Genomic DNA, 23902 nt, shown 5'->3' with positions numbered 1-23902 from the left:
CTCCTTCTTCCACAAAAAAACATTGAGCTGGAATGTCTTGCCAGCCAGCCAGGATCTGGTCTCAGAGCTGGCTTTAATTTGCTGTGAATAAAATGAGATAAAGAGACATGGCTTGCTCACAAAAATTCAAGGAATAATATCCATCCTCTGGACAGAGCCACATAGGGTTCCTTGCGTGTTAATTTTGTCCTACTCCAGTGTATGTGTGCAGGCGTGTTCACTCTGTGTATAGAATATCATGATTCCACCGCCTTGACTAACTTATGGGGAAAGATTTGGAAAATAAGCAAAAATAGCAGCAAGCATCTTTTGAGGATCTGCTACATGGCAGGCGTGGACCGAAGTTGTCTGCGTGTGTGAACAATGCTGTGCGACAGGTCCCGTCACCAACCCGGTCCCCCCAAACCAGCACCTGAAGCATAAAGAGGAGGAAGATTTGCGAAGTACGTGATCACACCAAGAGGTGCGTCCAGGTCCTCAGGCCACAGGGGCCACGCTCCTGTTACATTACACGGAGAGGTCAGTCATGACCATTTTCTCATCAAAATGATTAGATTTAGAGAAACAATTGCCCTCAGTAACAAATCGCCTAAAGCACTGATATTGTTCATGCCTAAAATCCTTCTCTCATGCAGGCAAATAACCCCCTTTTTTATAACTAACCTCTAGATATTTATGTCACAATTCTTCCATTTGACTTATTCATGGCTTTTTCCAACATTTCAAATTTTGTTATTCGACTGAGCAATAGAGTGGATGAGCTTGTTGCTATTGATGATGAAGACTCTTTGTGGAGGTTTCTCTGCTCAGTTCGCTTGCTCAGTGTTAAACCCACTTCATGGGGGGGTTGTCTTCTGATGTATGTTTCAAGATGTAAGAATTTGAACAGGACCCGCTGCCCAGTCTGCGTCCTGGAGCAGTTGTGAGGCTGGCCATGCACTTCCCTTATCCATTAAGCTTCACAATGACAAGGACACATTCTTAACAGAGCAATGGTTTCTGGGATCTTTCAACTAATTGCTCTAGACTTTTGCTTCACGCAGCAGATAGCACTGTCTGAACAGAACACCGAAACTCTCCTAGAGAAAGCTTCATGAAACAGGCATGACGTGCCCCTTAGCGCCCATTGGCAAGCACAGCACACCCGCCTAAAGGCTTGGGGTCTTTGAGTATTTGCCAAATGTGTTTTGTTTTGTTCTACTCCATTCCCAGGAAAAACCTGGCTGTCCCACTAAGTGTGTCCCCTTCTCTTTCTCATATTTAATCTGCCTACACTTTCCTTGTTGGGTCTGCCCTCTGCCATCTCCCTCCTCCTGCCTCAGCCTCAGTCACACTGGCTTCTCCTTCTGTCCAGGAGGCCTGAATGGTCACTTGCTCTTTGAGGTCATGCTCTGGTGCCCCCTCCTCTTCCACTCTCTCACCTGGTTAATCTGGATTGGTAAAAATGTGGGTAGGTAAACTTCAGGTTGGGATTGATCAAGTAAGCCCCTTCCTGCTAAGCTGTGGTCGGATGGGGCATTTCTGCCACTTGAGCTTTTAACAAGAATGTTTTAAACCACAAGCTGTAAATGCATGAAGTCAGAACTTTCCTGATTCTGTGATTCCTGAGCAAACACTTTTGATGTCCTCTGGCACGAAAGTCCTGCTTCTGTAGATGCACACTGTGTCCCTGAGCTGTGTGAGCAGCTTCTGCTCCACGTGGCCCTAAGTCAGATGAGGTTGTCTCTCTTCTCAGCATCTACACCTGTGCACACACCCTCCTGTGGTGCGTGTATTGATCGGTCGTAAACAAACCGAACTAAAGAATCAGAATATGCAGAAGGCAGAGAAGAGTCTCCAAAAACATGGAGCCCCCCAAATTAAAGCCAGGCACCTTCCTGAATGGAGCTCTGACAGCCTGGCTGGCGGCCCTGGCTGCTGCACCGCCGGGAGGCTCCCTGTCTCTTCTGTCACCTCATGGCTGAGCTGCCACCATAACTCCATGACATTTTCCCTGCATAATGGGCTGCCGGCTGACTTTCTTGGGCTCCTTCTCCAAATTCTGCCACAAACTGATCTTGGTTTCTCCAGAACCTTTAAGAACCCTCTGTAGCAAACAGGGGGATCTGCCATCTGTAAAGGTGTTAGGACTGAGCACACGTGCACACTTGCACCCTCAATGATGCGCTGGGAGGACAAGCCCCGGGGAGTGAGACCCCGGGGACCCCACAATCAATCATGGAGTCAGAGAGGCTTGGCCGGCTGTGAGACCGTAGTTGGTGTTTCCTAAGACGACTTGGTCTCGTCAAAACCCCACTTTTAGGATCACGACTGTAACGACACACCCTGGCTCAACTTACTGAGGACTATTTATCCCAGAGTAGAGAGTCTGCAGGGAATGGAAAGGAAGCTGGCGTTGCGAAGGAGGCAGCCGTGCGCATGGGATCAGATCCGCCTGCGTGCAGGGCGCCACAGTGGGGTCTCCACGTGCCGCAGAGCCTGAGACACGGTGAAATCCCACAGCACCCCTGGGAGCACAGCATGGGTAGCCCCCAGGCCAGAGTGGGGACACTGGCTCTCCATCCTGCTCCACCACCCCAGTGACGCACCCTCCCCATGCGCTCCCTCAGATTCCCTCTTCCAGAATGAGCCATTCACCCAGATACGTCTGTGTGACAAGGAAGAGTGATCAGCAGCCAAAGAAACTCAAAGTTCAGATAGAGAATAAGTCAGCATGATGCCAACAAGACATTGAGCCGACTGCGGATCCTATCGCAAAAAACATGTGACTACGACTGCATTTCAGGCACTCGATGTTATTGAAGTACCGTAAATATAAAGGAAATGATTAGAGATACTTTAAGAGAAAATAGTACAAGATATCAAATTGTCTCATGAGATAGATGAATGGATAGACGATAGATTATAGAGATAACATAAGTTTTGTGAAGGGAAAGATAAAAGTTTATTCCTGTCTTTTAACTTGTTGGGTTCATTTTTCTCATATTTTTCTAGGCCCTTAAAATGGGAGCCAGATCACTGACTCTCATCCTTTACTGATATACGAACATAAGGCCCAGTGCTGCTTTAGTTGCAAATTTTGATAACTTTTTCCTCATGAACATTCGCTTTGAAGTATTTCCTCAATTTCTGCTGTGAACTTTCTTTGCACGACGGGCTTAGAGTACACAGCTTAGTTTCCAGACATTTGCAGGTTTCCCAGCCATCTTTGTTCATTGGTTCCAGCTGAGGTCCACTGTGATCAGGTAATGTAGGAATGTTTTCAATAATTGAAAATCGATAGTCTTAATTTATGAGCCATCATAGGGTTAATTTTGAGAAGTTGTGTAATAGAAGAAGATGCGCATTTTTGCCATTATTGGGTGCAATGCTCTCTCTATACTCAACAGGGCAAAGGTGTTAATTCATAGTTTGATTATCTACATTCTCACTAATTTTGTGTCTATTCTTCTATGAGCGCTTGAGGAAAGTGTGCTAACATCTACCCGTTAACCAGGGTTTTCCACCTCTCCTTGAGTTCTCTCCTTTGTGCTTTATGTATTTTGGCAGCTGGTGTCTTTCAAGGAATTGGTTCATTTCATCCACATTATCACGTCTGTGGGAACAGCATTGTTTGGGTAATTTCTTCATTATTCTTTACAGACTCTGGGATCAGTAGTGATGACGCCTCCCATTTCAGCCTAACCCCCGGTGATGACCGTCACAATGTTTCTTAGGTTTTATTCCCCTGAGACAGGAAGGCAAAGTGACTGGATCAGAGAAATCCCTCCCCAGGTGGAATAAGATCCCATAAACATTTTCCCCCAATGGCAGGCTTTCGTTATGGAGAGCGTCCTGGTGCATTTCACAAGGTTCCTGTGCCCCCCACTGCCAGAGCTACAGGGAGCCCTTCTCAGATCTCCACCCTGAGAACATGGGAGGGACTTAGAACGCCACGGAGTGAGCCCCCCGAGACGGTGCCTCCCTCCCCGGGGTTCACAGTCCACGCTGCTCACACCCAGCCTCCGGCAAGTCCTCAGTATTTCCCTGCAAGAGTTGCCGCCAAGCGACGGCTCCAACAGCTTCCCGTCCAGGCGGGCAGATCTCGGCTGGCCTCTGCTTGTCCCCGTCTGCCCTCGTCTCCAGGTGGAGTTTGTTCTGAGACTTCAGTTCTCTGATGAGTAAAAGAAAAGCCATTTATCTTTAGTTTTTCCACATTTTTCGTATTGTGAGGTCACGAATGTCAATTTCCAGGCTCTTTAACTGTCGTAGCTGAAACCCGAAGTGCCTCACATGTTTCAAAGCTTCTTTGGGGTGGACTCCAATCTTATAAGAGAGGCAGGGTCCTTTTAGAGGCTTCTTCAGGAATCCTTGTTGTGTTCCTGTTGAGAGTTTGTTGTCTTTGGGAAACACTGTTTTGTGGCACAACATTAAAAAATGCTACGTTAGTGCTACGAGGCTGCAAGACCACAGAGGGGAGCGATTATACGATCACCACGGTCATCGCCACACCCTCTCTGTCATGTGATGCTCACGGGAAGGAAACTGAGTTAGGAGTGTTTGTGCACCTTCCCAAGGCCACAGAGCCCCATGTGCAGAGGCCAGTGGCCTGAGTGCAGACCCAGTGTCCTCGGTCACCGAGACTCTGGAGACGGAGAATAAGGTGTGTCTGACAATGAGGGATGGAGGATGTTACAGAGAAAACAAAGTCAAGGTGGCCCAAGGACAATGGGACACAGAACCCTGAAAAGTAAATGGGTGGGATTTTGAAGGAATTGGAAAGCCACGCTAAGTACTTATTTTTCGATTGTGTTTGATTTTAAATAGTTTGTATCTTGTAAGAAGCAACAGCAAATCTCAAAGTCAAACTGACCAGTCCTCCAGCACGGGGGTGTTGGCGGCGGGGGGGAGGTCCAGGCCAAAGCCAGGCGGCCGCCAGCCTCGGGGCACCTTCCTCATGAGTTGCGGTTGATAACCACACAGCGTGTGATAAGGGGCCTTCATCACCACTTTGCAGGCAGGAGGGCAACATCCAGAAATTAGTGGGAGGAGCTTGTGGGAGGGGCAAGAGGGGGTTTGTCCCATGGCCCTGCGGCCCCCGGCACCTATGCAGATGTGGTGTATCTTCTCAGCGTCCTCTCACTGTCTCCCCACGAGGATGGATCCTCCTCTTAAATACACACAGATCTGAGGAGCATGCTGAATTGTGGTATTAAAACATAACAACTGGGTCCAGTTCCCATTGTCCACCCAAATCTTGCATTATAAAATAAAGAAAGACGAAGTTTAAATATATACCCTCTGATTTCCAGCAAGTAACTGGTTCTACATGATCCCTCCAGAAAAGAATGGAGTAAATGTAACCTCCTTATTTCAAATCCAGTGAAAAATGCTGCTAATTTAAAATGAGTCTAGCAAGGTAAAAAGTGACCTTAAAAATTACTGCTCCAGAATCATCTAATTCCAGCCATCTGTTTTCTAATTTAAATTGCCATATTTTTCCCAAATGTTTGTCTCTTCAATATTGAAGACAGATTCTCTGGCCCTCTGCCGTGATTTCTTCAGACTTAGAGGAATTGCTTAATAATTCTTAATGTTCCCAATGCCTCCTGGAAAAATGATATGAAAAATAGCATTTTGAGGTTCCCCAAGGCACACATCATCTGTCCCACGGTCCAGGCTGTGTGTGGTCTCCTAAAGCAGCCAGGGGCCCGCAGACTGCAAGCACGGGTTGTCTGTGAAAAGCTGCCCCAGACAGCTCCTGGTATCAACCACAGAGCCCAAGAGCTGATTTCCAGGGTGGGGGGAATAAAGTGCACCTGGGAGAATTTTGCTTAAGGCCACCTATCTCATCAGTGCAAACACGGCTACTGGGGTGACAGAGATTTTACGTTACGCTGCCTGAGGATGCAGGCTTGCGCTCTCTCCTGGGATGTGAGGGTCCAGTCTGGCATCCACAGGATGCTGTGGGTGTGTGCTTCTGGCCACAGAACTGCTTTGAAATCATGGCCTGCTTTCCCGGTCATGGCAGACCCCTTCTGTAAAATGGAAACAGTACGTCTCCGGCTGTGATGAACGGGGATAATGCCCGGTTGCTCCCAGGGCTCTTGAAAATCCACGGCACACGAGTTACAAATGGTAACTGGCATGGTCACTTTGTTTCCACCTTCCGTGCACCGGTGCCGTAACTTACACAGAACAGCCGCTCAGTAAATATTTGAGGAGTGAGTAGATTCATTCGCCTGGAAGGATGTTAATTTCATTGATTTAGCAAAATGAGAACATTTTCCTCTAATCATGGTCCTTCATAATGGTGTGGAATTATAAAGACGGCATCAGTGTGGTTAACCTTTTGATGGAATGAAGAAAATGAGGACAGAAGATGAGCGTGATTGTGCTGTCAGCCACAGCTAAGATACTCACTAGACAGGCTGGTCTCATCTCTCACGTTTCATGCTGATTAATACATAAGGCAGGTGGTTGGAGTAGAAATTGGGTAACTCATTATAAACCTATTTTTGAAAGAAATGGGAGCGTAATTTCACGATTTTTCGCCAGATGGCTGGATCCCGTCTTGACCACGGGTCTTGCCTGAGTGCACTAACTCATCAGAGGACTAGCTTTTCTCTCCTGTTCCCACAGCTCCACTTAAAGAACCATGAGGGCTCACAGGAGCATTCCACTGCAAGACCCACCTTTACCCCTTGGTGATGTCAAGAGGAGGGTCCCTGGGACGGCCCATCACTGCCCCGTCTGTCTCTTTTGTTTTTTTTTTTTTTTTTGACAGTTTTTTTTTTTTTAAAGATTTTATTTTTTCCTTTTTTCTCCCCAACGCCCCCCGGTACATAGTTGTGTATTCTTCGTTGTGGGTTCTTCTAGTTGTGGCATGTGGGACGCTGCCTCAGCGTGGTCTGATGAGCAGTGCCATGTCCGCGCCCAGGATTCGAACTAACGAAACACTGGGCCGCCAGCAGCGGAGCGCGCGAACTTAACCACTCGGCCACGGGGCCAGCCCCGCCCCGTCTGTCTCTTTACGCCACCTGACGCTACCATCGGTGTGGGGGGTGGGCAGTGCTCACGTGTACACAGTCTGTCCCCATGGTGGGAGGGACTGTTAGACCTCTTGGAGCAGGTGCAGGTGGAGACCGGCAGTGGAGAAGAGCCAGGCAGCTCTGAGGCAGAGGGACCCTGCCTGCTGAGGTCCAGCAGCGTGGAAGGAGACGGCGTCATCAGAGGAAAGTGGACGGTGATGGTAGGTGAAGTGAGTGATCAGGACAAGGAATGGGCCATGTGGGAGACGTGGCAGAGGCTGAGTAACTTAGGAACTGACTTTTCATGATTTGTAAAGAAGAAGAAGCAAGTGGTCTCTTACGTTTCTTTTTCTGCCCAAACTTGCAAAATGATTCCCCAAGTCAGAAGACAATCGAGGCAGCATTCACAGTTCCAGATATCAAATGTTGGTGGCACACTGCACTAGGACATACATTACAGGATGTCTCATTTGTTCTCTTGTCACTGGAGTTTCCTTGACATTTATGTTTTCTCTTCTGTACCAGCTTACCTAACAAGTGTTCTGTGGAGACTAGATTTAGAGATTATCAAGGTGTGCTGTGAAATATGTCCTGTCCCCAAATGTGTTTTTAACAAAGAATTTCTCAGAGCTTTTAACTTAGTAATATGCATTATAATCTCCAAGAATCTGGCCACACACCCTGTCTTATCCTGAAATAACTTGAGAAATCCAGGGAGAACATTGGGAATTGCTGTTTTGGGAGATAAGAAAACACACACATAACTGCAAATCTGCTATGAAATTCTAATGTTCTTGATTTGTTTTCCAATGAATTAATTATGAAATTTTTATCCTGAAAGGATCTTTTATTCATTGTCCTAATAGGATCGTTTACTTTGGATTTTGTTTCCATCAAATGTCATTTTACTGCTGAATTCCATCAAAACGGCTCTGCCCTCGAGACCCATCAGGAGAGAGGAGAGAGGAGCCCTGGCTCCCGCAGAGGTGGCTGTGCCTCACTGTCAAGCTCATCTGGGTGTGTCTCAGCCTGGAGGACACGGAATTCCTTTTGGAGCCTTAGGTTCCTTTATTGATGTTTCCTGACCTCATGGAGACCAGTTCTTTTTTGGCAGAACTTGTGTGGAATCCAGATTCTGACTTCTCCCAAAGTAAACCCTTCTAAGATAGCGTTTCACTAAAAGTGTGTTCCGAGGAGATAACTAAAAGAGAGTTAATTAGCCTTCCACAGCCACACACTCTGGCCCACGGATACCGAGTTAAATTGGTACAAGCTATTGTGTTCATGGTATTGAGCGCCTAAAGGTTCTTCACAATTATAACATTAACAAGAACGCAATCGCATATGTGATTCTGCACCGATTTTCAATTCATTACAAGGAAACTAGGTTTACCTGAACACGCCTGTAAAAAATTCCCTGGTTCTTTTTTAAGGCTTATTTCTCCACTGGGAACAGATTTGAAAAATATAATTGTCACATTATAAACAGACCCGGAAGCCATGAGGCATCCCACCTCGTCAGACCGAGGACTCGTCATGGTTTGGAGCTTTCTCTCTCTCCCTGTTATTGTTTTTCAGAGCATGATTTATTTTAACTGAGGCTATTTCCTTTTAGGAGGCTGTGATAATTGGGGGAGTTGATTTGAATGCATATAAAAAATCTCTAGAGTTCCATAAAGTTCGTATTACTCTAAGCTTATGTTCAGAGCTAAAATATTTAATAAGAATAAACTGTCAAAATTGATCCTCTGTGTTTGTACAGGACAGATTCTGTGTGGATCCAAATCTTATTGTGCTCAGTTTCTCTAAGACTTTTAAATGTAACTGTTAATAAATATAACAAGATTGTGTGAAAACAAACTTGGCTTAATACACCCTTTGGGCCAATTCTCCAAGAACTTGAAAACATCAATGAGAACAGGGCCAGACCCGCATGTGACTGGGACCACGCCCACGCGCCCCACACTCTCCCAAGCCCTCACCTCGTCTTGTCTGTGCCAGTGTCACCCGGACACGTGGGACGTGCCCAGGAGTCCGAGACGGTTTCAAACGTGTGAGAAGAGGAAGTGGTAAGCCACCGTCTCTGGTTCAGTCCAACTGGTGGATTAGCGGCCTGTTCTCAGTACTTAGATTAAAGAAACGTTGCTTTTATTTTTAAAAGTATTGACTGCTATATAATTATAAATATAGAAAGCTTTATTAAAATGTGTAATTTAATCTGTAATACGGGGCGGACACCATTGTAACCACCACTCACGAGACGTTACTGCTCATCGTCCTGGAAGCCCCTTCGTGCCCCCTCCTGGGCACGGTCCCCTCCTCACTCCAGAACAATCTAGAAAAACGACTCCCTTTTTTTTTCTTACCTGAATATGCAACCCTAAACAATTTACTTAATTTTTCTCAGTTCATATGGTGTCAGGTCTCTGTGAGGAGACTGCAGTCTTGCGTAGCTTTCTTGGCATCAGACACATTTTGTGTGTTTCCCGGCCAGATCTGTAACCCACCATTTATTCCATAAATCTGGACTTCCTTTAGTGGAAATGGTATTTTGAGACCACAGTCTGGGTGTACATTGGTATAGAGTGGGTCATAGTTTCTAGGCATTTTTAACCAGAGCTACAGGAAATATCTAAGTGTATATACACACGCAAACATTCGTACATGTTAAAGGTAGCTCATTAATTTGTATTGATACTTCCAGTTCAAAATTAGGACTTAAAGGTTTGTATCTAACAATTTTTAAGATAGATAGATAGACAGACAGACAGATAGATAGATAGATAGATAGATAGATAGATAGATAGATAGATAGATATTGGTCTCTGCCCCCAGTTCCTGACACAGGGCTCCTAAAACCCTCGTAAATAGGAATGCCAGCAGAATCTCTGTTCTAACACTTAGTCCTTGATCCCAGCTCTCGGCACAGAGTTCCTCAAACCCCTGGGACGTCCTGGGTAGTGGGAGCGTCTCTTGTTCTGTTGAGGTGACTCTGGCTGGGCTCCTGGATGGGGCTGGTCACGAGAAAGACCAACTGTGATTAGAAGCTTGGCGTTTTCCGCCTCTGCCCCCAGATCTCCAGAGAGCGGACGGGGCCTGGAGATGGAGTTGATGATGGACCATGCCTACGTGATGAAGCCTCCGTAAAACCCCCCTGCTATGGGGTTCAGAGAGCTTCAGGTGGGTGAACACACCACACCAGGAGGGTAAGGCACCCCAACTCCCCGGGGACAGAAGCTCCTGGAGTTGGGACCCTCCCAGACCTCGACCTACACATCTCTTCATCTGGCTGTTCATCTGTACCCTTTATCACACCCTTTAATAAACTGGTAAACATAAGTAAGCATTTCCCTGAGTTCTGAGAGCTGCTCTAGCAAATAATCAAATCCAAGGAGGTGGAGGCATCATAGGAACCTCTGATCTGTAGCCAAGTCTGATAGAATTTGTGCGTAACTGTGGACCCACTGCTTGTGATTGGTGTCTGAAGTGGGGGGCAGTCTCATGGGACTGAGCCATTAACTCATGAAGTCTATGCTATCTCCAGATAGTGTCAGGACCTAATTGAACTGTAGGAAACCCAGCTGGTGTCCTAGAGAATGGCATAGTGTAGGAATAACCTACATGTCTGATGTCAGAGGTGTTGTGAGTGGGGTAGTCGTGTGAGTGTAAAGGAGAAACACAGGAGGAGAGAGTTTCTCCTAGAATATAAATATATCACCTTTCTTGGATGATGAGAAACTTATTTCTTAAGAATCTCAAGAGTAGAGGGGGTAACAGAATTGAAACGTTGCATAATGATTCGTAACTTAATCCCATAACTTAATCCCATATTATATACACTATAAAAACAAACATGATTAAAAATATGATTTTTAAAACAGGTAAATATGTGGTGTTTATTTTAAGGAACTGACTCACTGTGGGGCTGGCAAGTCTGAACTCTAGACAGCTCATTAGGAGGCTGGAAATTCAGGGAGGAGTTGATGCGACAGTGCTGAGTCCAAACGCTGCAGGGCAGGAGGCTTGAAACCAGACAGAGTTTCTATGATGTAATCTTGAGGCCGAACTTCTTCAGAAAAACTCAGTCTTTGCTCTTAAGGCCTTCAACTGATTACATGAGACCCACCCACATTATGGATGGTGATATGCCTTACTCAGAGTCGGCTTTAAATGTGAATCACATCTAAAATGATCTTCACAGCAACCTCTAGACTTGTGTTTGACCAAACAACTGGGCACTGTGGCCAAGCTGACACATAAGGTCAACTACCACCACTAAACTGAATAATGTCCTTCTCCGCTAGTTTGATAGTTACACATCATTTTACTGTTATTTTAATGGTTATCTTAGATCAAGATGCATACACTTGGATTCATCAGAGTCTATTATGAATTAATATTAATTAATTAGTATTTCGACTCTTCTCAGAGACTACAATACAAAGAAATTAGAAGGCATTTATTTCATATGACCTCTTCCTGACTTACATGCTATCATTGTCATTTATTTTCATTCTCATTATATATTTAAGAATCCACAGACATTATGACAAATTATCCTATAGTAATTTAGATTTAACTACATATTAAATTTTATGTTGCTTTTTATTCATTCCTTCTAAGAACCTTTTCTTTAGCCTCAAGATCATCTTTTACTATTTCCTTTAGTTACTACCTGTTGGAGACAAATCCTCTCCTCTTTTAATAAATACGTCTATGTCTGTATCTAGTTTAGAAATCTGTATGTGTCTATATCTGTATATATGTCTCTATCTACCTGTCCTGTGTGTCGGTAGGGAAAAGACAGAGGACCCAACAGAAAAATGAGAAAAAACTTGAATACTTCACAAAAGAGGACAGCAGCTGCCAATAAGCACATTTTGAAAGTGCACTCAACTTTATTACGCATCGGGAGAAAAGCAATTTAAGCTGCATGAGCAGCCTGCGCACCAGGAAGGCTGAGATGCAGAAAGCAACATACAGCGGTGGCAAGGACTCGGGGCAGGCAAAATTCTCAGGTGGCCCCAGCCAAGGACTCTTACCCTGTAGAATGTCCCCTTGGGTGATGTGGCCCCATGAACATAACGAGATGTGTCAGTTATATGGAAAAGGGGGTTTTGCAGGTGTCATTAAGGCCCCTAACCAGTTGAGTTACTCAAAAGGGAGATCGTACTGTGTGAGCCTGACCTAATCAGGCGAGCTCTTGAGGGGATCAGAGAGATGCACCCCCGCTGGCCTGGGAGAGCAGGCAGCATTGTTGTGAGCCACCCATGGGGCCACTTGGCAACTCTAGGAGCTAAGATGGGTCCCGGGCCCACAATTCGCAAGGAAGCTGGGATCTCGGTCACACAGTCACAGGAAATGGAATCTGCTGGCCCCATGTGAACTCAGAGAAGGACCCAGAGCCTCAGAGGAGAACTATAGCCTGATGGCTCCTTGTCTGGAACATTAAGCAGAACCAACTAGGCCACATCTGGATTTTCGTCTTTCCGAACCCATTAAGGAATATATTTGTGTTGTTTTAAGCTGCTAGATTTGTGGTCCTTCATTATGCAGCAGCAGAAAACTAACACAGAAAAATCAGAGCATCCATCACCTGCGTAACCTGGACCAATGGGGCTGGAAATCCGACAGCAGCACCCACCAAGATGGAACACGGGCAAACCCCATGCCCAGCGGCGCTGCCTCTAAATACACCCTCGGAGGAGGGTTGCACATGGGCCGGCCTGTCTGTGTCCGTGTTGGACTAACGTCTGCCCAGCCGGACACCAGCTCTCAGGCACAGGAGCTCCATGTGGACGCACTGTGCCAGGGCCAGGGGGTGAGGACAGACTACAAAAGGGTCCCACAGGTGAACATTACCAGCTGGGAGTGTTTCAAAGTCTATTTTAAAGAGCAAATCTCACTTAGCTGAAGTTTCATTAGAGGGTGGTAGTTGTACATTTTATAAATCTGAAGGCCAGGCATTGTCTTAGATCACACATCTTGCTGCTAGGGGAGTATGTGTGGATGTGTTTGCACATGAGTGTGTGCACACATGTGAGCCCATGCATGTACGTGTGTGTGCCCATATGTGAGCATGTGCATATGCATGTGTGATGTGTATATGCATGTGTGTGCATAGATGTGGGTGTATGCATGTTCATTGTGTTTGCATGTGCATGTGTATGCATATGTGCATGGGTATGCATGTGTATGTATGTGTGCATAGATGTGGGTATATGCATGTTCATTGTGTGCATGTGCTTGTGCATGCTTGTGTGCATATGTGTGTGCATGTGTATATGCGTGCATGTGTGTGCATAGACATAAGTATATGCATGTTCACATGTGTGCGTGTACATGCATGCGCATGTATGTGGGTGTGTGTTCTACCTTTTTTTTTTAACACGCACGAAAGATGAGAGTGTGGCTGCGGCCAGCCCCAGGTCTGCTTTCCCAGGCTGGACTCTGGAACAACTCACCACTGGGGTCTAACGAACAAATATGTCATTTAACTGTGGGAGGGGAAGCTTGTGCTGCAGACACTTACTGTCAGGGGGTGGGTGTCGCAGCTTCACAGGGAAACAGGACATGCAAGCCCCACGTGCCCTGAGCACGTCCCTGCCTCCTGGGCAGACAGAAGGAGCAGGATGTTTAAAACCCCCGGAGGGCTCCTCGCTCAGACCAGGCTCGCTGTGGACATGTCTCCGCCACATTTTCACCAGGATTATTGCCGTCATTCAGAAACATCTAAGGTAGATCAGAATGCGACGCTTTCAGAGCTGCATTGTCTCGGGTGGGTCTGGGCGGGGAGCCAGACTTGCAGTTTAGTTACTTTTTAGTAGTATTTGGTGCCCTGAAATCGGAATGTTGGACCCTCCCCAGGGCTCTCCTGTTACTTATCTCAGCCCAGCTGGGATGATCAGCCACAGGTCTGACTTCTGAACGCACAGGGGACGCGCAGGAGGTTCAGACTGTGAGCGGCTGAGGGGAGGGTGAACTTCCACAACGCAGATCCAGGACGCACATCTCCAGGGGCAGCGGCTCTGTGGCCGGTCACGTGGGTCACTAGAGGAGGCTGCTGTGCAGGGTGGGAGTGGGCCGGGCATTGGCACAGCTCCTCCTTCAGAGTCTCCAGCACAGAGTCCATCCCCTGAGCCTGTTCTCTCCATGAGCCAGGCTCCTCCTCAGCTGGGACTGTCCTGCACGCCCACCCCCAGAGGCTGCCCCACTCCCGTCCCTGCACCATCAGCACGGGCACCACGTGGCCATTTCCACACGGTCCTGGGGTCACGGATGCTGTGAGGAGGCGTTTACCACCACTCCCCCGACTTCTCTCCCATTCACAGAACCTGGGGGGGGACGCCACCTGCAGAGGCGTCCTTGTGTGAACCGGCAGCAACCCCGCCCATCTGTGCCAGGTTGGAGCTGGCAATCCAGCGCTCCTGGTTTGCAGTAGGAGTGTCTTGGTTTTTATTCTGTTTTGTGCTTCTCACAAAATCAAATTGTGACGAGAAAGTGGACAGTGGGAAGAATGGGAATTGTCGGAGCTTAGAGCTCAAGGAGTGTGTCGCGAAAGCAGACGTGAGTTTGGGAGGCTCACAGGAAAAACGAGAAGAACAAGGACCCTTTGGGGAACCCTGCTGTGAGTCCCTCTGGGAGAAGACGGTGGGGGACCCAGCAAGGGCTGGCGTCACGCACTGTACCCCGCTCCGCCAGCCGCGATGTGGGTGTCAGATCTCAGTGTCAGCAGTGCTGATAACTGATGAGTGTGAAGGTCCCCAAGGGACTAAGATGACAGGAGACGGCTACACTTGTTGGAGGTTTGAGGGGGCCGACCTCTCAAGCAGAAGGTAGGAGCCCCTCCCCAGACCCCGACCCCTCTCCCGCTCCGCTCTGCCAGTTCTCCCTGTGGAGGCAGAAGGTGGAGAAACAAAGATAGGATGGATGCTTCGAAACATGGAACGCAAGTCTCCCTCTCTCTCTCTCACACACACGCACTTGTCTACAATCCTACTACACCAAGAGCCCTCATCTGTAGCTCTGGCCACACCAACTGGGAAAGGCCGTAAGAACAAAGATCTAGCAAGGTTCGACACGGCCTGTTCAGAGCATGAAGACCAGAGGGAAAGCTTCAGTGATGAGATAAACACAGCCATCAGGGAAGTGCCAGAAAGGACTACCTCTTATGGATTTTGTTTATGGAATAAGTTTTAGTATTAATATAGATTTTCAAAATCTAATGCTAAGTATGTTCTTGGCACGAAAGGGGAACTGATGAACAGTGACAGCAGCAGCTATTATAGCAAATAATTATTCTAATCCATGATCCTGTTTACAATCATTCCATGTGTTCACATCTCCTTGACCCTCATTTTACAGATGTAGAAACCAGATTTGGGGTTTAAGCAACTCACCCACCCAAGGTCAAGTTTCTCATGGTTGGACGCAGAACCAGATGTCTGGGAGCAGAGAGCCAAGATCTCAGCCGTTGTGCACGTTCTTGAGGAAAGTCCTGCGGATGGAAGGAAAACACTGGGTCTTGTCTTCTCACATAGAGCTGCGTTTGGAGGGCAAACTCAGAGCACACGTAGAGAACAGAGATGCTGACACCAACCCCTCGAAGGAATGCTCCCATTTCTGAAGACTTTGCACCAACAAAAGGAACAAAAGTAGTGTGTGCCCTCTGCTCATTGGATCTGCTCTTCCAGCCCTTGCCACATTTCCAGGAGCCAAGAAACAGTCCACCCCACTAATGGAGGCATCACCTGGGGCTGCTGGTGTCCTACCAGAGCAGGTGGACAGAAGCCCTTGGGATGGTGCCTCTGGAGGTGGAAGACACGATCAACCGGCTGCAGAAAATGAGCTGGTCGTGGGAGAGGCTCCCTGAGATCATGCCCAGGGAGCACAAGAACTAAAAACCGGTGGCCGTGTGGGGAAATGCAGATGTTGCCTCAGGAGGCTGAGCTCTGTGGGGACAAGAGACAGGAGACAGAACGGAACAGGAGAAACAGGGGCACAACAGGAGAAAGGGCTGCAGAAGCAGGGACGGCCGACGTGACGGGTACACAGGGCTCATCATTAGATTCTCTTCTCTTTTTCACTGAACCTGGACAAAAGGTGGTGGGAGACCGAGGAGGCATTCTCCTCTCCTTCCATAAGTCAGAGACTCGTGGGTTGCGTGTGGAGTCAACTGAAGTGACAAGCACAGAAATCCCCCGCTGTGCATAACGGATCAGTAAACACTTTCCGAGGCTCTTCATGCTGCATTGTAATCTGTTTAATCTCCACACCTCCCATCTTTCATCAACACTCTCTAAAGATATTTATGAGCCCCATATGTCTGGTGCCCCATAGAAACCATGCATTAAAAAGGAGAAAGAGTTACACAGCTCCTGAACAGATGGGGCAGGGGGCGGGGGTGGCAGAGAGGAACTTTAAAATCCCTACATATTTAAGCGCTCAGAGAAGATGGCGTGAGGGTGAAGGATGCATTCAGCAATCCCCAAGTAATGCGATGCTTTATTGGTTCATTTTTCCAGAGTCAGACGTTTCCAGAAGGTCTTATATATAATGATCACGGCAGGCTGTTTCACATCCATAATGGGGCTCGATTTTCTTTAGTTTGCATGGCACAATTTATAGACTACGGAGGAAAGATTAATTGAATGCAAAGAAAAATAACACTTAAGGATGTCTAATAGGCCCGTTCTAAATCCATTGGCTTCATCTGCAGTAAGTTCTCTTTCTTTCTATTAATAAAACAAATGTTTAAGCTCCGTATGGAAGGGACTGCCGTATTTTCCACGAGGACACAGCGAGGATTTTGCTCATGAGCCATAGCGTCTCCTTCTGATTGTGTAGTCACGAGACCAATATCTCCACGTTAGAAATATCCAGTTAAGTGATTGTTGTTGATGTAATTTCCAATTTACCAATTTTCCTTATTAAGGTAGTTTATAGCCTCCCAAATAATGAAGACATTATTGTATGTAACAGGGCACTGGTGCTTAATCTTACATCATACTTATCAGACACATCTCTCGCCACTCTCCCATCACAGCTATTCTGTGCAGCCCTGTCGTAAAGCTGAGCACACAGAGGATGCGATTTGCTGCCTGCATGTTAACACAGCATCATCCAGGGTACAGCAGACACTGGCGCATACATTTCCAGTCCAGGCTCATAAATGTACTGAGTGAACACAGGTATATTTGGGTGTGTGTACGTGTTAGTCAGGGTTCTCCAGAAAAACAGAACCAACAGGATAAATGCACGTGTATAGAAAGAGATTTAATAGAGGAATTGGCTCCTGCGATCACGGAGGCAGAGAAGTCCCAGCCTCTGCCGCCTGCAAGCTGGACACCCAGGAGAGCTGTTGGTGTAAGAACCAGTCCAAAGGCAAAGGCCCAAGGACCAAGGGAGCCAATGGGGTAAGTCCCAGCAGGAGGGGGGCAGAAGGCCTGAGAACCAGGAGTGCTGGTGTCCAAGGTCGGGAGATGACGGACGTCCCAGCTCAAGCACGGAAAGCAAACCCTTCCTTCCTCCATCTTTTTGCTCTATTCGGGCCCTCAATGGTTTGGAAGATGCCCACCCACGTTGGTGAGAGCAATCTCTTCAACTCAGTCTACCAATCAAATGGTAATCTCTTCTAGAAGCACCCTCATAGACACATCCAGAAGAACGCTTTACGCTATCTGGGCATCCCTGAGCCCAGTCATGCTGACACATAAAATCAACATCATAATACATATCTGAGTCTGCACTTTGTATCTCAGTTTTACCTGATGACTCCACATTTTGGACATGAGTGTGGATATATGAGCACATGTATTGAAGTGTTAATCATGAAACACAAATCCAGACGGCTTGGAAAGACGAGGCAGACATGCGTTGACCTTCATTGCCTCAGGAAAAGTCCGTGCCTTGAGGATCCTCAGTGGAGGACAAGCAACATGGCAACACTGGTGTTTAGGAGAATGAGCACGATGAGTTTCACGCATCTGTTTCTCCCAAACTCCTCGGATGTTGACAGCAACTCTCAACATCCTAACAGATGCATTCCCTCCTCATTTTCCCTCAGAAAACACTCCGAACACGTCCTGAAGGTGGGGTGGCCACTGGAAAATGTGCTTCTAAAAGGAAACCAGCCCATAAATGTTCCACATATTTGAACACAGCACAAACTGTGCCAGATTCAGTTTAAATGATTGAAAATAAGGCCGGATATTTTTTAAAACCTGCAGTGCCGCAGTATTGGGATTTTCGTCTCCATCTTTTTCTGAGAACAGGAGGTTCTGCATCCTGGGCTCGTTACACAAACATAGCTGCTGCCCAGCTTTGGCTCCCCTGAGGAGCTGGACCATCCGAGATGGGGCAGAATCCACCGCCCACGGGCAGAGCCTGGCGGGGACCCCCAGGAGGATGGACTCCAAGCAGGAAAGGCGCGTTGCCTGCCGCTCTGCCTGAGGACTCAGACTCCCCTCCAAACCATCGTCTGCCCGTGCACGTCGAGGAAGCGTGTGAACGAGTCACCACCCAAGTCAGAGAGGATTTGGGACAACGGGGAGCAAGGCCACCGAGCCCCTCGCTTTGACACTATTCCTTCCCCTGCCGCCCACGTTCGCTGTTCCTTCTGTGAATCAGTGGCGAGGGCGAAAGCCAGGCTTTAGAACCGACTGTCCAGGGGCTGTGGAGACAGGGGGACCAGCCGTCCATCTGGTCGGCGTTGAACAGGAGGCGGGGATCATAGTGAGAGCCGACGAGCTGGATCGACGACTGAGAAGCACTGTCCCGGCGAGTCTGCACACTTGCACATGAGCCACATGGACCCGTGCCCGTACCCCTGTGCCCCGGGAGGGGAGACCCCGTGCGAACAATCGGACGTAACTGCAACGATGTCGTTAGAACTGGTCACCCCCGTTGAAGGGAGAAGCGTTTGGTTGCAGTTAGTACCTCAATGCTATCACGGTATTCTTTTTAACTTCATTCCTAAATACTGATTGCAGGAGAATATCCTGAAGATACAGCAATCCCAGAATTGATCACATTGGCTGATATTGATGAGGACTTTCCTACACTGTGAGTACCGTGCCAGTCTCTCTCAGGTGCTCACTCACTTGAACTTGACATCAAAGAATGGGCTCTGGGGGAAGAAACTGAGGCCCGGCGGCCATCCACTGACCTGCATGCACAGTGACCCCCCGATGCTGACATCACCAGGTCGTGGGTGAGCTGGGACCTGCCTGAGCCACGACGCCACTCAGCACGTCAGGGTCTCTGGGTCTGGACGTTCTTCATTTGCACAGAGGGTGTGAAATGACAGTGAGAGACTTTATGCAGAGTATTCTTGAAGAAAATGAGAGTGTTTCTCTGTTTTCAAGAAGAGCGGCCCGGTGGCTTGATGCGGGTGTGATAAACCTGAACAATAACCGGGGACACAGCTGGCGGCTCACTCCAGCTCTCAGACAAATGATCTGCCTGCGACGGGGCATTTGCTTATTCTGTTTCTTTCTGCTGATGTCGTTATTAAACTCTGATTTGTCCTGAGGACAGTGGCGCGTGCACTGATTTAGGGGCCTTTCTCCCTCTGCCTGAGGCACCTGGTGGAACTTGTATTTGCGAGAACGAAATGCAGTTATAGGAACAGCTGGACAGGGGCAGAGGCCCTGCAGCAGGGTCACCAAGCTCCACTCCTCGCCTCCTTCTGCTTGAAGCTCTGACCGCTGAGGAGGGGCTGCTCCGGGCACCTGCTCCCAGCGCAGGGGCATGGTCTCCGGTGAATATTTGCCTGCGTTTCCAGGGGAAATGTTGCTCAGGCTTTTGGTTTCATTCATGGGGAAGGGTCTGTTTTTTGCTTTTTCTTTATCAAGGTCTTTACTCAGGGTCATAATGCACTGTCCTTCCTGACTTTTCCAAAAATGAAGACTAAGACCAAGCGATCTCAGTTACGGAGGAAGGGGGACCCTGCACGGTCAAAGGCAGATAGACGTGGTGGGGCACTGACGGCCAGGGACGGAACCGGTGGAACTTCACCAGAGAGAGTCCTATGTCACTGCCGAGGAGACGGGGCCCTGAGAAGGTCTGGCTTTCACAAGACAATGTGAGCAGAGTGACGCTGACCCTGGGCTGAAGTCCTTCTCCACAAGCAGGAGGCAGGGGCTGCCGCTAGCAAGTCAGTCCAGGGGCTACGAGCTTTGTCATGAGACAGCAGCGATGCCATCTGAGTTTCCCTTAAAATAAGGTGACATTTCACCTTTTCTAACAATGCTTCATCTGGAACTATCAGGAAATGATGCAGTAGATGGCTCAGTGGACTGCCCACAGGCCACCCTGGTCCATTGTCCATGGAAGGGGTCTCACTTGCTCTGTGACCTCCCTGCCCTGCAGATGCAAAAGTGCCCAGATTGTGATCCATCCACACGTGCGTGTGCACACACTCATGTGCACGTATCACACACAGAGAGTCACATGGAGAATCACTGACAGGAGACATCGGGGTGGGGCCTTGCTGAGTTGATAACAGGATAACAGGGTTCCGGCTAACACTGGGCTCAGCCAGGATGGACAGGAAGCCCGAGGTCAGGCCTCATGGAGTGGAAGCTGGGGGCCTGACTGAGTTTGGTCAAGGGGAGCATCTTTGTCACCCACAGACGCCTTCCCTGGGAGCTGGTCTCCCAGTCTGGTCAAGGTGCAGACAAGGAGAGGCTCGGGCGTGATCTCAGGACAAGAGAGCGGGACAGTGCTGTGTGGAGGGAGGAGCTGGTGGGAGGCAGCCAGGGTGGGATGGCTGGCCATCTCACATGAGCACCCTGGGAAGGGGCATCTCAGGACGGCCTGAAGGAAGTGAGAGTGAGATGTGACCCGGGGACATCGAGGCGGGGAGTGTGCCAGCACCCAAGCCCCACGGTGGCAGAGCTGGAGTGGGAGCTCACTGGCGTCTGAGGGACAGGGGGATGGTGAGGCTGGCTCCAGAGGGCAGCGGGGTGGGTGAGCGGATGAGGCAGGCATCTCGGGACCTTGACCTCGGCAGCTCCCATGTGTCCTCACAAGGAGCATTTTAAGATTCAGATCTTGGATGTCGAGAGAACGTCTGACCTGAATATTTCAGCGCAAAACAGAGGTGGGCCCTCCTACCGGTCCACACCGCTGGGTCACCCAGCAAGAGCCGTAAAGAAATATCCTGATGTCCGGAGGAGTGCCGACTTTGGCCTGGATCCCCGCCCTGCATCTCGGCTCTGCAAGCTCCCACTGTGTGTCTGGAGGGTGGTCACTTGGCCTCACCGAGCCTCTGTCCTGTTCCGGACATTTCCTGGACAATGGGTGACAACGTTCTTTGCAAGAATAAAATGTGATGCTTTTGTTAAAACATAGAAGTGTCAAATACCCACATTAGCCTCACAGTAGACTTTACGCACCTCCTGATTTTCAGGAAGAAGAACTTTGTATCAATTTGAAGTCAAGCTTGAGGTAGGTTGACCGAACCCTTTATTTTTTAACTGATTCCTGTGTAGCGGGTAGAGGCAGCCATCCTCCCAGAAGGAGAGCGACCCTCACCAGTTGTTACGTCCAGACTTGGCCATGCCCAGGAGGCAGGAGCAGGACACAGCGATGCTGACCAGCCAGGTGTGGCTGCACCACCTGGCAGAGCTCAAGTCAGCAAAGGGGCAGGGCTGACCTGCAAAAGGACCAGGTGTTGGGTTCCAGCAGGACAGTGGGATGGGGGCATACAGGAGGGTGGAGGGACATGTAGACACTTGACTATATTTTAGTGCACAAAACAGGCTTCCTGGCCCCTGGAATAAGGGGGGGCACATGCAGATTGGGGCAGCGAAGGACCACAGCGGTGCCCACGGGGTTGGTTTAGAGACGCATGGCTCCTGTCCACCACCAGCACGTGCTCCGGGCGTGAGCAGTCGGAGCCTCCCTTGGCCCCAGGGGTGATAAGGAGGGGTGAACACTGGCCTTTCCGGGACACGCTCAGGTACACAAGGATCAGGTCGCAGTAGGTCATGGGAGAGTCTAGCCTCCCCCACTTCTCGAGGAGCAATAGAGCCTCCCATGCGGGTCTCCCTGTGGTTTGGAACCGGCTACCCCAGAAGGTGCCCGCCCGCCTTGAACACCCAGGATGGGCACCCTGCCGGCCAGGCCCTCACCAACCCCAACCCTGCCTTCAAAATGAGGAGCAAACATGGAAAAAGAGCTCTCCTCCGCCCCCAGTGCTCTGTGACACCGGCCCCACAATGCAGATGCAACGCCAGAGTGGTCCCCAGGCCAGGGGACAAACCAGCCAGTTCTGCCCAGATTCACCTCGTTCTTCTCAATCCTTCAGAGGTCAGTGGGGTTTTCTGAGTGTTTCCACCCAGAATCCAAGTCTGTCGTGAACACAGAGCTGCCAACCCGGCCACGTGGGGAGATCTGGACCAAGGGCGCCTGTCCGCGACAGGAGCATCTGCGGAAGGATTTCCTGGCTTAGAGTGATGCACTCGAAGGTGGGACGTGGAGCCAGGCTCGTCTCCCGCCTCTGATCTCCTGTGGGATCCGTGTCTTCAGTGTAACGCAATGTACAATCCTTGTCGACCAGCGTAGATGCAAATGAAGGCGTTAAAAATTCATGACGGCTCCTTGAGCCAGGAAGCGAATCCCTCGCCTCTGACATGATGACGCGTTGTCTCTGCCGCCTTCCCTACGGCATCGGCATCGTTGCTGCTCAGCACGCGGGAGTGCCCTCCCCTTCTTCTCTCTCCTTTTGGTGGCTCTCTGTTTCTCCTCTTTCCTCCATGACAATGAATTTCTGGATATTACCTGACACTCTAAACAGCCGTCGGGTAGGTTTTCCTCCTGGGGAGCATTTTGACTTCAGACCACGTCCTCATGAGCAGGCCTGTCCTCACCCACGACCTCGAGGCACGACCCCTTCCCTTCGACCTCACACGGCAAAGCTGATTTCCACATGGACCAGCTTTACTTACTGTCCTCAATCTGGTTTACCTTTTCTTCCTATTTTCCTATGAATTAAGAGTATATTAGCATTGGGTGTTGATATTAGTAAGGAAATATTAAAAGGGCAGTTTGAATCTTGAGAAACATTTACTTTTTGTGTGTGTGTGAGGAAGACTGGCCCTGAATTAATGTCTGTGCCAGTCTTCCTCTATTTTATGTGGGACGCCACCTCAGCATGGCTTGATCAGTGGTGCTAGTCCTTGCCTAGGATCCGAACCTGTGAACCCTGGGCCACCAAAGTGGAGCCCACGAACTTAACCACTACACCACTGGCCACCCGGAAACATTTACTTTTTACTGAGCATGAGGACACATTTTTCAAGGTGTTCTGGGTGATGAAATTCCCCAAACCAGTGTCACTATTTCACGGCTGATTGTGGGGAGCATGTCTGGGAAACTACATGCGTTTGAGGGGACCCTTCATCCAGGTGCGTCTCCCTGAACGTGGCCCCTCCTTCCTCATCCTCTCCCCTGGCTGGTCCACCCCTCTGATCACTAACATTCGACCCGTTAGTCCCTCTGCGGGGAGGTGAGAAGGGGCTTGTTTCGCTCTCTCTGGAGAGAGTCTGACTCAAGGTTGGCCCGTCGCTGCACCGGCATGAATGTGAACACAGGAGGGCTGCACAGCGGGGACCGAGGGCCTGGCTCTTGGGGACCCAGCCAAGACCCTGCAGGGCTGGACAAACACACTGTTCCAGCGGGCTGATGACATGGGACCTGCCAGCAGGCCCAACTCCATCCTGCTCCGTGTCCAGGGCGCTGACCTGTGGGCACCGACCTATGGGCACCGTGTCCAGCATCAGTGGGTTCCTGGCCCTCAGGGTTCCTGCTGGGGTCACGGGAGGCAGAAGCTCCATCCTGCTGAGCATGTGGCCAGCTGCACCCCTGACCCGGGGCCTGGACCCATG

The sequence above is a fragment of the Equus przewalskii genome, chromosome 5 (assembly GCF_037783145.1).
Source record: "Equus przewalskii isolate Varuska chromosome 5, EquPr2, whole genome shotgun sequence".
Classification (NCBI taxonomy): Eukaryota; Metazoa; Chordata; class Mammalia; order Perissodactyla; family Equidae; genus Equus; species Equus przewalskii.
This window is presented reverse-complemented; position numbering follows the sequence as displayed.